At 31.2% G+C, this 15518-nt stretch overlaps 2 pseudogenes; one reads left to right on the forward strand and one right to left on the reverse strand.

The window, feature by feature from the left end:
• The first annotated feature begins 842 nt into the window (after positions 1-842).
• LOC120195377 lies at positions 843-5492 on the forward strand (annotated as a pseudogene).
• A 478-nt stretch (positions 5493-5970) lies between these two features.
• On the reverse strand, positions 5971-8223 carry LOC120195424 (annotated as a pseudogene).
• Positions 8224-15518: the final 7295 nt, after the last annotated feature.

Here is a 15518-nt window from a genome sequence, read left to right on the forward strand (position 1 = left end):
GAATTCGAAAAGCGAATTTGAAAACTGAGTTACGAATTTGGGAAATTCGTGTTGCGAATTCCAAATTTGCGTTACGAAATTAGAGTTCGCGTTGCGAATTTTAAATCACGTTTCGAACTCGTTGGTTATTTTTACAAATCCAAAAAAATTAATTAAAATCATGTATTATACATTTTCATCACTGAAATTCACAATCACATGATGATGATGATGATGTCTGGTCGTACCAGTCCGCTGCATCAATTGCGGCCACTCAACAATTTTCTATGTCTAAAGTCTTAAAATTTAAACCCATAAGTTGAGAAAAGATAATGAACTAAAATGTCCAAATTTTATTCACCAGATTCTAACCACAACTTTTTGGGTTTCATCCTATCCTACAAAATAAATATTCATCTTTTCATTAATTGTTCTTATAAAGAATCATCGTTTCAAGTTATTTATCTAAATAATTTAATTTATATTAGATATAATAATTTCTTAATTTTATGTATGAAACTGAAAAACACAAATATTCTTACATAAAAGCAAACTCATATGAATGATATGCTATTAAATTTGACCTTTTAAAGGGTGAAAGCATCTTGGAGATCCCTGAGCTAGAGGAGGTGACCTCGCATAAAGTTAATTTGGTGAATATTATATTTATATTATATATATATATATATATATATATATAGAGTAGGATCCAGTTACACGTAAAATTCTTTTAGTTTTATATAGATTTAGGATCGTTGGATGAGTGAAAATAAATTACTCAGATTAACAGTAGGATATGTAAAGATTATGGGTGGCAATCGAGTAGGGAAAACCCGAAAATTGTGGGGATCTGAATCGACGAGATGGGAAATAACCGAAATCTTCACCCACTGGGATGGGGATGGGGGAAGTTTTATCCTCGAAGCTCAAATGGAGATGGGGACGGGGATTATTATATCCAAACTGTACCTTGTGAATAACCGTGAAAATCCCCAAAAAAATATCTATAGAAATCCCTGATATTTTATAAAATTTTAAAAAAATATATTCATAATCATTTACTTATATACCCTTAATATATATTTTAATAAAAATATATATATATATATGATAAGATTGTGAGATTACATGATGCATCTGTTACATCTCAGATGAACTAAAATTGAAGTTTAGATATTCTCTTTTAATATACATTGATTTGTTGAGATTGAAAATGGTTAAGATTGTACATATATATTGGGTATTAGATAATATTGACGTTTGAAACTTTCATATTATAGATAGAGACCAATTTAAGACAATTTGATATATTACAAGTTTTAGGTGTTACATTGATTTCAAAAATGTTTGTTTATTTTTTTGGATGAGGATTAACTGAAATCCGTAGGGATCGGTATGGGGACAAAAAAATCCCCGAAACATATAATAGGGATTCCCAAAATCGTACCCGCAAGTGTTGGGGACGACTTGAGTAATGCAAAACCGTCCCCGCCCCGTTGCCACCCCTAGTGAAGATGTTCACTTGGGGAAAAAACAAGGAGTTAATCCGAGCCATTTATTTTCACTCATCTAACTATCCTAAATCTGTGTAAAAATAAAGAGTTTTACATCGTGTAACTGGATCCTAACCCGATATATATATATTGATTATATTTGAATAAATGAATGACTTAAATTTAATTAAAATTTACAACTCATAAATAAATATATTTTAACTTACAATAAACTAATATATCTTTTACTTCAATCCAAAATTTCAAACCCATAAACTCATAATAATTCGAAGGTTACATTGTTTTCTTTTAAAAGTATAAGGGTCTAAGATACATTTTACCAGAAAATAAACTCAATGTGACCTTCAACTAACGTTTTTTGTTATTGACCGTTACAATATTGATGTGATAATTTATGGTGATGATGTAGCAGTTCAAATATTGATGCGATGGTCCATAATAACTAATGACGTGACAAATATTATGAAATACATACTTAATTAATTTTTTATCGTGTTCGAAGGCCAAATTAGTTTCATACTATAAATGACATGTAGTTGGCAACATGGTTACTGAAGATTCTCTCTCTAATTAAATTCTAATTATATAGAGAGAGAAGGTTAGGATCCACTCACACTAGTAAAATTAATAAGTTTTACACTAATTTATAATAATTAGATTTAAATAAATAAATGACTTAGATTTAATTAAAATTAATAACTCATAAATATTTTTTAACTCATAGTAGAGTGTTTATGGTACTATGGTATTCTTGATTAATGGTACATTGACATAGTGTTGATGATATCTATACAAGTGACTTACACTAAAAATGCATTCTCAGTGACTCGTATACCTTGCATCCTCATTTATACCTTGGATTATGACAGAAATAAATTTTGAAAAGTGCAAATCATGACAAATAAGTGAGAAAATTAAACTTTCCATTTATTATAAGTGATTTAGCATAAAATGATTATATATAACTTGATGATTTTAACTATCTCTGAATTGGAAATAACTTGGTATAAGTTTCTTTTATATATACATATACTCTCATACGATATGTTTTGTATTATTATTATTATTATTATTATTATTATTATTATTATTATTATTATTATTATTATTATTATTATTATTATTATTATTATTATGGTTTACCTTGTATTATTGATTATGTCTCACTAAGTGTATACTTAGTGTGTGATGATTTTCACGCGTAGGTAAAGAGCAAATCGTAGTAAGGAGTGCTTGGTATCTTATTTATCAAGAAACACATATACTATCAGTAATGACATCCATCTAATTTATTCGTTTATACTAGTTGTCATGTATATGCTATTAGTATTTAATATAAACTTTACTCAAACATAGGTGTTAGCTACCACTCTCATATTAGTGGCCTCACTCATCCCTTTCATTCAGCTAATCAATCGGCTATCACTCTCTTACTCTACCATTTTTCAACCCACCTTTTCTAATTAGCCAACCAATAATCCCTTACTACTTGTTTTTTAAATAATTATTAAATTTAATATTTTTCTGATTATTTAACTCAAATAAAAACGAATAATTTAATTTTGACCTAATGGCATATGCTAAACACATTTGTTTTATGTATAAATAAAGACAATGAGTGCTTTAATTAATTATAATAGAATTAGGAGGTTTTTTTAACGGCATAATGATTATACCATATGCTTGTGGTTTATAGTTTTTTTTTAAGTTTTTCTAATACTGGTATAGTTTTTTAAGTTTAATGGAGTTCAACAACACCAAATAAATAAATAAATAAGATAAAATAAAAGATGATGCTTTTCTTTTCAAGTTGGTGGGTGTTCTTCATTTTTGTTTGGAATGAGGAAGATAAAATAATATGAAAATGCCAAATTTGGTTCACGGTTTGATAAAAAGTTCTACTAAACATCCTCATAATTTCTTTAATGGGTTTTTAGGATTGTTAAGTAAATTTATTAAATGACTATAAATAATACTTTAATTAATTTTTATATAATACTGATAAAACTTATTTAAGTATAACTAATATAAAAGCAATTGCAAATTGCATGGGGTTGCTTAATTTAAGATGGAAGAGTTTGCTATAGAAGGCACATAATCAATCGCAATAAAATCAATTTCAACGGTAATTAATGGATGAAATTATAATAAATGGCTTTTAAAGTAATTTTTTTTTGTTTTCATTTCAGTTTTTTAAAATTTAGTCTTGATTAATTCGAAATTATAAGATAAAATTTGTGAAGTCGTGTACATATGTTTCATATAATAATGTTTCATATAATTTTTTATAAATCAAGTATATTTAGCTACAGGATAAATTTGTGTATCCTCTCCAACCCTGTTTCTATCCCTTCACTTTCACAGTATAATAAATAAACACAAAGAAGAAAGATATATATAAACACCAAACCGAAAGCAGGAAACCGAAAACAACTCCAAAATCAATTCATCCCGTAATTTCAAAGTATTCAGACCAACAAAAAAAACATTCTTTTATCAACTCGTTAAATCCACCCTCCACACCAAATTCCAACCAACCACAAATTCCAACAAATAATTTCATCTTAATTCTTCATTTCATCATCCTCTCTGTTGCCGGAGCTTCGGGTTGAGATAAAAAATGAGCTATCGGCGTTACAGCAAAGCTATCTCAACCGTCGAAGCTACAGCTTCAGATCATCAATGCCGCTGGATTTGTCTCCCGACAGCGCCATCAAATCATCCGCAGCTATTTTCTGGCTCGTCCTTCATGGTCTCTCTTGCTTAATTAGCTTGGTCCTCGGCTTCCGTTTCTCTCGCTTGGTCTTCCTTTTGTTCTCCGCTTCCTCCACCAACTTCTACACGTCGCCATTTCACTCCTCTTCCGAGCTCGCCAGAACGCTGGATTTCCACTTCGTTCTGCCCACCAACCCCGTCGGCAACATCCCGTTTCTGCTGCTTAACAAAATGACTATTAATTCGCGTGTGGTTGTCGGGCGGCACAGGATCCGGATCCGCACGTGGCCGCACCCGAACCCTGTAGAGGTCATGAAAGCGCACCGGATTATAGAGAGAATTCAAACGGAGCAGTGGTTGTAATTCGGTAGGAAGGATCCCCGGAAAATCATCGTGGTCATAACGACGTAGGTACGGACTTTTCAAGCTCTGCATTTGACAGGTGTCATGCACGCACTAATGCTGGTCCCTTACGATCTAGTATGGGTTGTTGTGGAAGCTGGTGGCATCAGCAAAGAAACGGCGGCGCTTATTGCTAAATCCGGTTTGAAAACCATTAACGTCGGGTTCAAGCAACGGATGCTAAATCCGGTTGGAATACTTGCTAACTCGGCTAATTCCGATGAGATGGCCAATCAGAAGAAAGAGGAGAATCCTCCAATGTTGGTTCAAGGTCCGGCTTGTAACGCGTCTAATATGTTGGCAGGGTGGCATACGTTTAACACGTCGCCCTTTACTGGAAAAAGTTCTGCTTATATTCATGACAGAGCAACCGTGCTGCCTAAGATGTTGGAGTGGTCGGGATTCGTTTTGAATTCTAGATTGCTTTGGAAAGACGGAGATAAGCCAGACTGGATTAAGGACATCGATACATTGGATGGGGAAATTGAGAATCCATTGAGTTTGGTTAAAGACCCTTCGGTGGTGGAACCAGTCGGAAGCTGTGGACGTCAAGTTTTGCTCTGGTGGCATCGAGTTGAAGCTCGTGCTAATAGCAAGTTCCCTCCTAGGTGAATATCTCAGACTATTCTCCTTATATTAGTATTGTGTCGCTCATTATTTTGCATGCCATGCAGATGAATAATAGACCCACCTTTGGAGATCACTGTTCCATCGAAACGCACTCCATGGCCAGATACTCCCTCCGAACTCCCTGCTAATGGAAATCCAGTGATAGGCCTCCAAGAACCAACGGTCAAACATACTACAAAGACATGAACATCCAGATCAAAACGTCCAAGTAAAAGAACGTACGATGAAGCAAGAGCAGACAAACGCAATTAGGCGTTTTGAACATAACTTAGCTGGGAATCTATGCTATGCCCGAGCTGCAACTGCTGCACCGAGAAATTAGAGTAACGAGGGAGAATGCAGATGGTCTTATTGGGTGTTGGGTTGGGTACGTATGGATAACTACCTCTCACTGCAGCCGATTTTATACATGCATGTCTCTTACATTCCTCTTGAGTTTCGGCTACCTTTTTCCTTTTCCTTTTCCTTTTTCCATCAATAGTTTCTTGGGGTGCTTGATTAACTGCTTCATTGAGGAAGTATGTAAGCTGAGTCGTCGATTTTTTTCTTCTTTGATTTACACACTTACACATAAATCTTGTAATAGGGAGCATCAAGTACAGGCTGTTGAGAAAGTCAGTTTGCAAGTTACAAGGTTGGGATTTTGACTTCCATTACAAGTAAACAGCTAAAGAAATCAAGAAACAGGGTATCGACAATACACCACAAACATCACCGTTCTCACAAATCCTTTAATCTAAATAAAGGTGAAAGTTATGAATTGAATGATAGGATATTTCAAAAGTACAATTCAAAACTATAATTTCATATAAGCCAACTGCAATGCCTGATTGAGTAGTTATCTAAATAAAAATACATGTCATCAGATGAAGTTACAGGCGACGGAAAATGTTGCAGGTCCCTTCCATACAAAGTTTTCTGTGTGGATAACTTTGGTTTATCTAATGCTAAACTTCACCACTACACCTTAAAGTTTAATCCAGTAAAAGGCAGGAGAAAATTAAAAAATATTCAATGTGCAACTGATGGTCCTATAAGTGCACTTGTATTACCAGTAAATTATACAGAGATAAATACAGACACACACCTGAGGAGTTTAATCTTTGGGAAGGTTTGTGCTTTCTGTTGAAGACACCTTCTTGCCATTATATCGCTAACAAAAGAAACAAAGAACAATACAATTGATCATGCAATTGAATATACCAAGGAGAAATAGGACACTGAATACCCTACCTCTCAGTAGCAAAGGAAGATGGATTCAGAAATACCTGTTTCCCGAATGAGAAAGGAACGTATTTGTATTTGATCATGTGTAGTATCTGTCTCTTCATGGTTAGGATGAATAACATTAACCAATAGAAAAGGAGTATTGGCCAAAAGACGGGCACATCAAACACACTGAATAGTGTCATCACGAAAGCAATGCAGAAAGCCTTTGTAATCGAGTACCTTCACACAAAAAGGGCCACATAATAGACAAATATCTTAGCATTCAGCAAAACATTTTGGAAAGTAAATAACTACGTTTCATGGCACCCTGCAGCTTAAATTACGTAACAGCTATAGACAAAGAACAAGAGAATCTAGAAGAAAAAAGATGCCGGAAAAAGAAGCTGCTTGTTTCTCCTGATCTTTGTTTCACATCAAGCTCAAAAAGGATTCAACAAGAGTGTAGCGCTCTATGGTATTAGAAAAACTCAAAGTCAAAGAATCAAATTGGATTCATTAACCTGAATTTTTCATTAGTTCTATTACATGGTAAGGCTACCCTTGAAGCTGAACACTTTACAAAACAAGTTTCTACAAACAGACACCATCCAGCAGACAAGTGTGAATGTGTTAAAGCCTATATGAAAATAACAAGCTCCAATTGTCATGTACCTTGGAAATGGAAGGAACAGATTGAAATTTCTAATCATTCTCATCTACATTGAATGCATAAGCATTGGACATTCAAGAGCTATATCATCCGGACGCTTATGATTGACACAGGTAGGAAGGTACAATCCTCTAAATACTACGCATATGTAGTCCGGGTACCATAATTCGGGAGCAAGAAAAAAAAACTAATTCGATTAGCATCAGCTTAGATTTCAGAATGTGCCTTAAAATTGGAAACACTTGATTCCGAATCCCTATATTTTTCATTTTATAATAAGAATTCACGATCTCTTCATATATCAGCAATGATAAAAAAAACTTCAAGATCAAATTCTTCCCCCATGGCCATAGTGGCCTGCGAGTGAGTTTTATCATCATGCAATGGAGGCTTCTTTTTTCCACTCAAATGAACTTTCTAAAATCCTTTGCCGGTTTCAAATCAGAATAAATTAAATTATCCTAAAGTTTGGAATACTGCCAAAAAAGGAGACAATCTTTCATCTAGCAAGTTTTAATCACAAAAAATATCTCTGATTGTTCAAATCAATGAAACCTAATTTAACATTAAGAACAATCATTTTACGAAATTAAAGCCGTTAAAACAAACCAGAATTGAATTCGGGGAGTCGGCGAACGAAAGGGCGAAACTCATCGGATTCGCGAGTGGGGAGCGAGGGGCCATCCTGCATCTCGGGGTCTACCTGAGGAGAAAGGAATCCATCAACAGATTCAGCAAGTAGATGCCGAGGCCGTAGGTGATGATGTAGAATCCCTGCACAAAGTACACGCGTACGGCGTAGATCAAAACCACCAGCAGACATCCGATCCAACGGTAGAGAACGTGAGGAACCGTCTTGTCCAGGAGGTGCTGGTATCGCCGCGACACCTCGAAAGTCCACCGTGATATGGCTGCCGCGGGAGACGACGGGGATAGATCGTCACCGCCTAGGGCACCGCCGCTTTGTCCGGTCTCCATCGGGGGACCCTATTCTGAAAAATAAAGTTCTTTTTTGTTCCTAAAACAAGTTCCTTCCTTTTCGTCTCTGTTTTATTTTTTCTCCCTTTCCTCGGACAATATTTGTATTTTCATAAGAACAAACTATGTAAGCTTCCTCGAGCCTCTGATTTACGCGGCATATACCGGTTCGTTCAAACCGGATCTACTTTTATGGTTTTTTATGGGTAAACTATATCAGTAATTATCTAACTATTACCCCTTTCATTTTAACCACTATTTTTGAAATTTTGTCAATCATGTCATTCAACTATTTTTTTACATCAACAACTAATTTTATTCGAAATAGAAAATATATCAAGTTACAATGAAAATTTACTATCATAATCGTAAATTAAGAACATAATTAGGACAATTTCCTATGACCATTTAAATAAAACTAGCAACTTAAGAACACAAAAGGACCATACAATGAAATATTAAAAATCTAGTCAAGAAACTCAAAAAAAAAAGATACAAATAAAACTAATCTCATTGGCAAACGGATCACAAAAAGGGATCAAGCTATTGAAAGACCACCAACAAACCATGAATCAAACTCGAGCGACGTGAAAATATATCCACGAATGCAAATCGGATATATAAATCCAATCCGAGGATACAAAGCAGGGAATACTGACAAGATATCAAATAAGCATCATTATGATCAGTTGTAACGATGTCAAATCAACCCTTATAAAAAGATAAATAAAAAATGGCTAAACTATCGAAAACATGTCAAAAGGCATAAGAAAACGTGTCACAAAGGCATAAGAAAACGTGTCATAAAGACATATTTAAACGTTTCATACAAACATACTTATTGAAAAAAAAATAGAGATGCAATATAAGAAAAGAAAAAGACAATAAAATTGGTCTAATTATATATTTAATCCTTATTATTTACTTATTCTATCAAATTGATCATAATTTTAAATTAATTTAATATATTTAATCCTTTAATCATGTGACGCGCATGTCAAAGGTGACTCGTGTGACAACATAATTGGATGATTTTTTAAAAATTATTTTTAATATTTTTAATTAGATAATATTTTCACCAATATGGTGACAACATGCCACTAAGGGAAAATAAAACAAAGTGACATTGAACACTAATTAGAATTAAACCAAGGATCAAGTGCATTTCTAACCATGCCTCAACCATTAGAGAAATTGTTGAACCTATTTTGATATAACAATTTTAAGGGAAAAATATTTTTGGACTGAATTAGAGTAAGAAAAAAGGTGACACGAGATTTAGAGTAAGCAAAACTCGACTCAACTCGAAAAGTTAATTTTTTAAATTTTAAATTATTCGAGTCAACTCGAATTATCAATCCTATTTTTAGTACGAGTCAAGTTGAAATTTTGAAATTTGGTGTTACTCGAAAAAAAAACAAAAAATTGACTAAGTATTTTGACAATTTTACGATTTAGTCCATGATTTTATTATCTCTTCAATTCATCATTTATTTTAAGTTCGTTTTTTACCAAATTTAAATTACATGCTCCTAAACCATTATAGAATATATATGTACTTTCAATTCCACTTTTGATAAAAAAATTTCTATTTTTCAATTTAGTCCCTCAAATTTTTATAATGTTTTTATTTCTTCAATTACTACTTTATTTTAAGTATGATTTTACCAAATTTGAATCACATGCTCCTAAACCATCAAAAAATACATATGTATTTTGAATTCCTCTTTTTGATAACAAATTTTCTATTTTTCAATTTAGTCCCTCAATTTTTTATATTTTCCTTATCTTAAGTATGTTTTTTTTACCAAATTTGAACTATATGTTCCTAAACCATCGTACAACACATATGTACTTTCAATTCCTCTTTTTGATAATTTTTTTCTATTTTTCAAGTTAGTCCCTCAATTTTTTATAATTTCCTTATTTCTTCACTCTAACCTTTATTTTAAGTCCGTTTTTACCAAAATTTAACTACATGCTCATATACCACAATCGAATATCTATGTAACTTCAATTCTTATTTGTTTACTAAAAATGTAATTTATGTTTTTATTTAGTTCCTTAACTTTTCATTTTACTCAATTTGTTCTTTTGACTACAATTGTTTGCAAATTCTTTCTTCCCATCAATTCCTTGACTCTTTTATACTCTCATCAATATTTTTCCTCAAAATAATTTCTTTAAAATGTAATATTATGAATATATTTCATAATTTTAGATTGTATTTGATATATTAAATAACATTTTAATGTGAAAAGAATATAAAATATATATATCTTTATATGGTTAGAGAAGTCAAAAATTTGAAACAAATCATTGCCATAATACTATAAATAATTATAATAAAATTAGTATAGAAACTCGAATAACTCGAATCAATTATTTAGAAAAAGAAAATTTTGATTTGAAAGTTAAGCTTGAAAGTTTAACAAAAGAAAAAGAATTAATTTCTAAAAACAACTCATTACGTTTAAAAATGGAAAAATGCTCACATTGTCATTTTCATGGTCATTTGGAACATACTTGTCCTTTTAAGAAAGGAAAACGTTTTAAAATAAACAAGTATGGGTTCCAAAATGAACAAGGGGCATTGAAACTAATGTTCAATGATCCAAAGCAATTTGGATACCAAAACCCACTTAAATGTCTCTTGTAGGTGTGTGGGAGCAATGGTGATGAAAATGAAGATACTGAAATGCTCTAGCCACACTTGAAAATGAATGGGTAACCTCTAAGCTTAATGATTTTGTTTTGATTAATTGGTTGCTCATTTAGTTTAAGCATGCATGAGTTTTGATTTTAAATAATTTTATGTTTTCTATCTCATGTATGTTGAAAGGACTTGTGATGAACATTTCCTAAAATTTTAATGATTTTTCGTAAATGTTTGTTCAATTTTTCATAAATGTTTGTTCATCATAATGAATTTTGGTCAAAATTGGTTTTAATGTTTTTTTTACATATTTTAAGTTTTGACCTTAATTTAAATATTTATGCATGTGACTTATTGCAAATGATATATCTCAAACAATTGATATCAATTTTTCAAATGCATAACATTTTTTTTTTGGATAACTTTATTTACATGCACTTAAATTCAACAATTAATATTGCATAAAGTTTATTAGACTTGGATATATGAATTTCTTGTGTTACTAACATGTTTTTTTCATCTTTGTTGAAATTCGATTATTTTGTGTCAAGCTTTTAAAGTCATATGTTTGTTTGGAATTCTTTTATTGAGGGCGAGCTTTGATTTTTTAAATTATTTTAATGTTAAAATTGTCACTTACTCCCATTGTTATTTTTGAACTTAAAAGTTTGAATTATATTTGATATAAGAAAAAGGGACAGAAGTATATGTTTGAAAAATTCAATTTCAAGAATGAAAAAGGGGGCTTTAACATTTTTCCAAAAACACATCTTTTTTTTTTCATTAAATGTTTTATTAAGGGGGAGTTTTGTCAAAAACAAATTTTTAAATGTTTTGTTATATCAAAAAGGGGGAGATTGTTGAATCATGTTTTATAAAATTTTGATATAACAAATTTAAGACAAAATGTTTTTGGATTTGATTGAATTTATTAAAAGTTTTCAAAAATGATTCAAAGTCCATTAAACTAGAATTTGAGCATAAAATGTTTTTCAGGGTATGTAGTATTGATGTTATATGAACAATATCGATACTGTTCATGTGGTACCGATACCAAAGGTAAGATAAGTATCAATACTCTCAAGGTATTATCGATATTACTAGATTGTTCAAATTCTAGAATGCAAAATAGGTATCGGTACTCAAAGGAGTATTACACAATAGTATCGATACTATGAGCATAGTATCGATATTGGTTAAGCCCAACGGCTAATAACGACTAGTTGATTTAAAAATTATAAATGAAATACCGATACTCATTAAAGGAGTACCGATACTCCCTGTCCTTGGCAATTTTATTTTGCAGAAAAATGTTCCCCAACGGCTAGAAACGGCCACAAACACATTCTAACCTATAAAAACAAGCTAAAGACACTTGAAGAAGAGAGAAAACACATACCCAAGCAATCAAACTCAAGAAAAAAAGATTTTCAATCTTTATTTTTCTTTCTCTTGTAAATATTAGTGTTTTTATGAGTTTAATTTTGTAAACACTTACCTTGTGAGGTTTTCTTGTTTACATTTCTTTTACCTTTGTTAAAGGGGAGTGGTTCTAGTTTAGCCAAGTGAAAAACTAGGGAGTTGTAAATGTTATCTCTTTTTCTTTGAAAAAGAAATAACAAATTAGTGGATTTGTTGGAAAATCCTAAGTGATGAGTTTAGGTAGTGGATGTAGACTTGGTTGATAAGTCGAACCACTATAAATCATTGTGCAAATTTCCATATCTTTATATTCCTTACTCCCTAAACTTTATATTGTCAATTCACCCCTCTGGCACATTTTTGGTTGTCCATTTAAGCTTCATTTATCCCAACAGCATACCTCACCCCTTTATAATGAACTCTTGTACTCATCAAATATATATACAAACACATTAATCAAAGTTAGAGTTCTCTCTACTTCTACTTATTTTCCTCTACTTTTCTCAATATTTTTCTTACTTTGCTTCAACAAAAGATTATATTGTTTGAATCCGAAGCATCAAAAAATAATTAAATTCTCTTTAATCACTCAAATCTTAAAGTGGTACACTTGTATAAGAAGATATGCATGTGAAAAGACTTTCACGTTTTATAGTATAATATTGCCCATAACTGCAGTCGGAAGAATGTACAATTTTTTGCAGTTCTGGTACTCTAGATTTTCAAGGACCGAGTATGTACTATTTCATGCATGAATCATATCATGGTTATGTTCACAGGCAAAGATATTGGTATTTCCAATTTACTCAGAAAAACAAGTTTATGATAATAATAATATATATATTATTTTAATATAATTTAATAATATTTATATACTTCAATATGAACAGACATATCATACCACTTAATTATACTGAAAAATCCATGCACCTCTTAAAAAGAAACATTTTTTAATGCAATTTTTGTTTTATCTTTGATTTTTTAAAAGGAAGAAAAGTAAAAGTCAGAGCATTTGTGGGTAAAATCTGAAAAGGAAAAAGTTATAATTTGTTTATTTTTCCATGAACAATTTTGTACCTGATTGATATGATAATATGGTACACGTGAAAGATCACAATTGAGATGTGGTCGAATACAACTACGGAAAGTTTAGTACTCCATTGCTTCTTAGGGGAGTTGAATCTTAGATTAGAAAAATGTCAAGACTACTGAAATTTTAAGAATATATATATAAAATGATTATTCGAAATATTAATTTACGTTATAAGTAAATTAAACATATATCTATAATTTTTATTATATATATATAATTTAAACTAAAATTACTTTCTTTTTAAATCTATTTAGCCGCGTTCTCTTGTTTATATTTGATAAAATGGTGATATTGGTTTTAATGTTAGACGTTAACTGTACATATTTTATTTTATTTTTTATATCATATCATATCTTTGTTTGTTTTTTATTTTTAAAATTTTAATAATTTTATTCTTATGACATGTTATCATCTATTTTTAAACACTTTTTTACGGTACGTTATCAATCATTTAGATGTTATTTTGATTTATTCTTTTTCAAGATTAAATTTAATATGATATTTATTTATTATTTTGATGTTTGTATTCATATATAATTTTCTTATGTTGTTCTACTTAAATTTATAATTTATCTATAATTTTTAATAATTTAAATTTCCTTTATAATTCGTTTATCTATGTTCAACTTATGAATGATTTCAATCAGTCCATATGAAAGTCAACAAAAGCTATTGAAATTTAATCTTTGCAGACTGCCAATTGGTTGATATGACACCATCTTTTACGCACTAACACTTGAGATTTTACTTTTAACCCCTATCACAAGATTTTGACCTTAAAGTCGAATACTGCTCAATTTTATTTATATTTTTATTTTGGTACTCTGAAAAAAATTAATTTTATTATTAAATTTATTCATTTTAAATATTTAATAGTTAAGTCTTTAACTTATTTAAATTTCTGAAGTGAATTTACGTAGACCATTAAAAATAAAATTTTTAAACTTAGCAAATTTATTTTGATGTTCGAGTACTTAATATCAAATGATTGAGAATATTTAGAACTGATGTTATTTTATAATCACTTTAGCTTAATAAAAAAAAGCTTAGATTTAAACTTTTAATACTTATAATGACATTATACTTTAAAATTATGTTAAAACACCATTAAAAAATAACATTCAACTAAATATGTGGCATGATTTAAAATCACATCACATAAAGAAAAATAAATAAATTTAAAGATTAAGTTGAGAAAATTTAAAAATTACCAACAAAGTGTTGAAGTTTGGGGAAAAGTAGGCAGCGTGGGACTAAGCTACAGAAGGTATTGATGCCTTATAAACGTGGTAGCTGAATTTCAAAAAAGCAACTCATATATCTTGTATAGTTTGGTAGGAATTCATGGGGTGTTGCTGAATATTTCGCAGTTACTGTGATGAAACATGTTTAGGTTGTAATTTAATCGCCTTCTAAATTTTATTTTTTTTCAACACCGGCCACCATGACAAGACTCATTCTTCATGGTTTTTCTTCTGTTTATGGGTATTTTGTTTTGAGAGAAGGGCGTGTTTCGCTCACAAGTAACACTGCAGAGCTTTGTATCTTTTTCTCGTGAGTTTTTTTTTTGCCAACAGTGAGTGGTCGTATATACCTACCGGCAAAGAAACAATGGAATTGACGGCACTATGACTTCCAAACTTACACCAAGTCATCAACACAGACTTCCCCCACATGTACCTAACACCAAAAACAGTATAATCTGTGTTAATTTTGCCCAACTGGATTCATCAAATTTTCATTCCAGGAAAAAAGTAGTAAAAGACTCAATTATGTGTGTTTTCCTTCAGGTTTGTAGCCATCCAAACAGTGCTCGAACCTCTGCATGCCATAAAAAACCGAAGAGAATTGTCACCATATCAAAGGAAATCTCGTCTTTTCACCAAGACAATAATTTTACAGATTATTCACAGAGCTGTTGGATCACATTGAATCCAGACTTTTTAATTAAAAAAATAAGAGCATATGAAACCACCATCTACAGGCCTTTTGACCTTGTGATTGCTATAATGGCTCTCATTGTACATCAGGTACTGTTTTTCAGGATTTGGATTCATTCACTTGTTTTTTTTATGCAAAATGTCACAAATTCTGACCCAAAAATGCCAGAAAGCCCTGCCAGGGTTTTTACGTTTTAGGTTATGGTAATTACCAGTTTATCAGTGCCAATCAAGGCCTTCATAAAAGCCCACGCCAGAGGTGGCAGTGGCATCATTACTCAATTTCCTAACAATGGAACAATTAGCATAG

Source organism: Hibiscus syriacus, unplaced genomic scaffold (assembly GCF_006381635.1).
Source record: "Hibiscus syriacus cultivar Baekdansim isolate YM2019G1 unplaced genomic scaffold, ASM638163v2 tig00117012_pilon, whole genome shotgun sequence".
In the NCBI taxonomy this organism is placed as follows: domain Eukaryota; kingdom Viridiplantae; phylum Streptophyta; class Magnoliopsida; order Malvales; family Malvaceae; genus Hibiscus; species Hibiscus syriacus.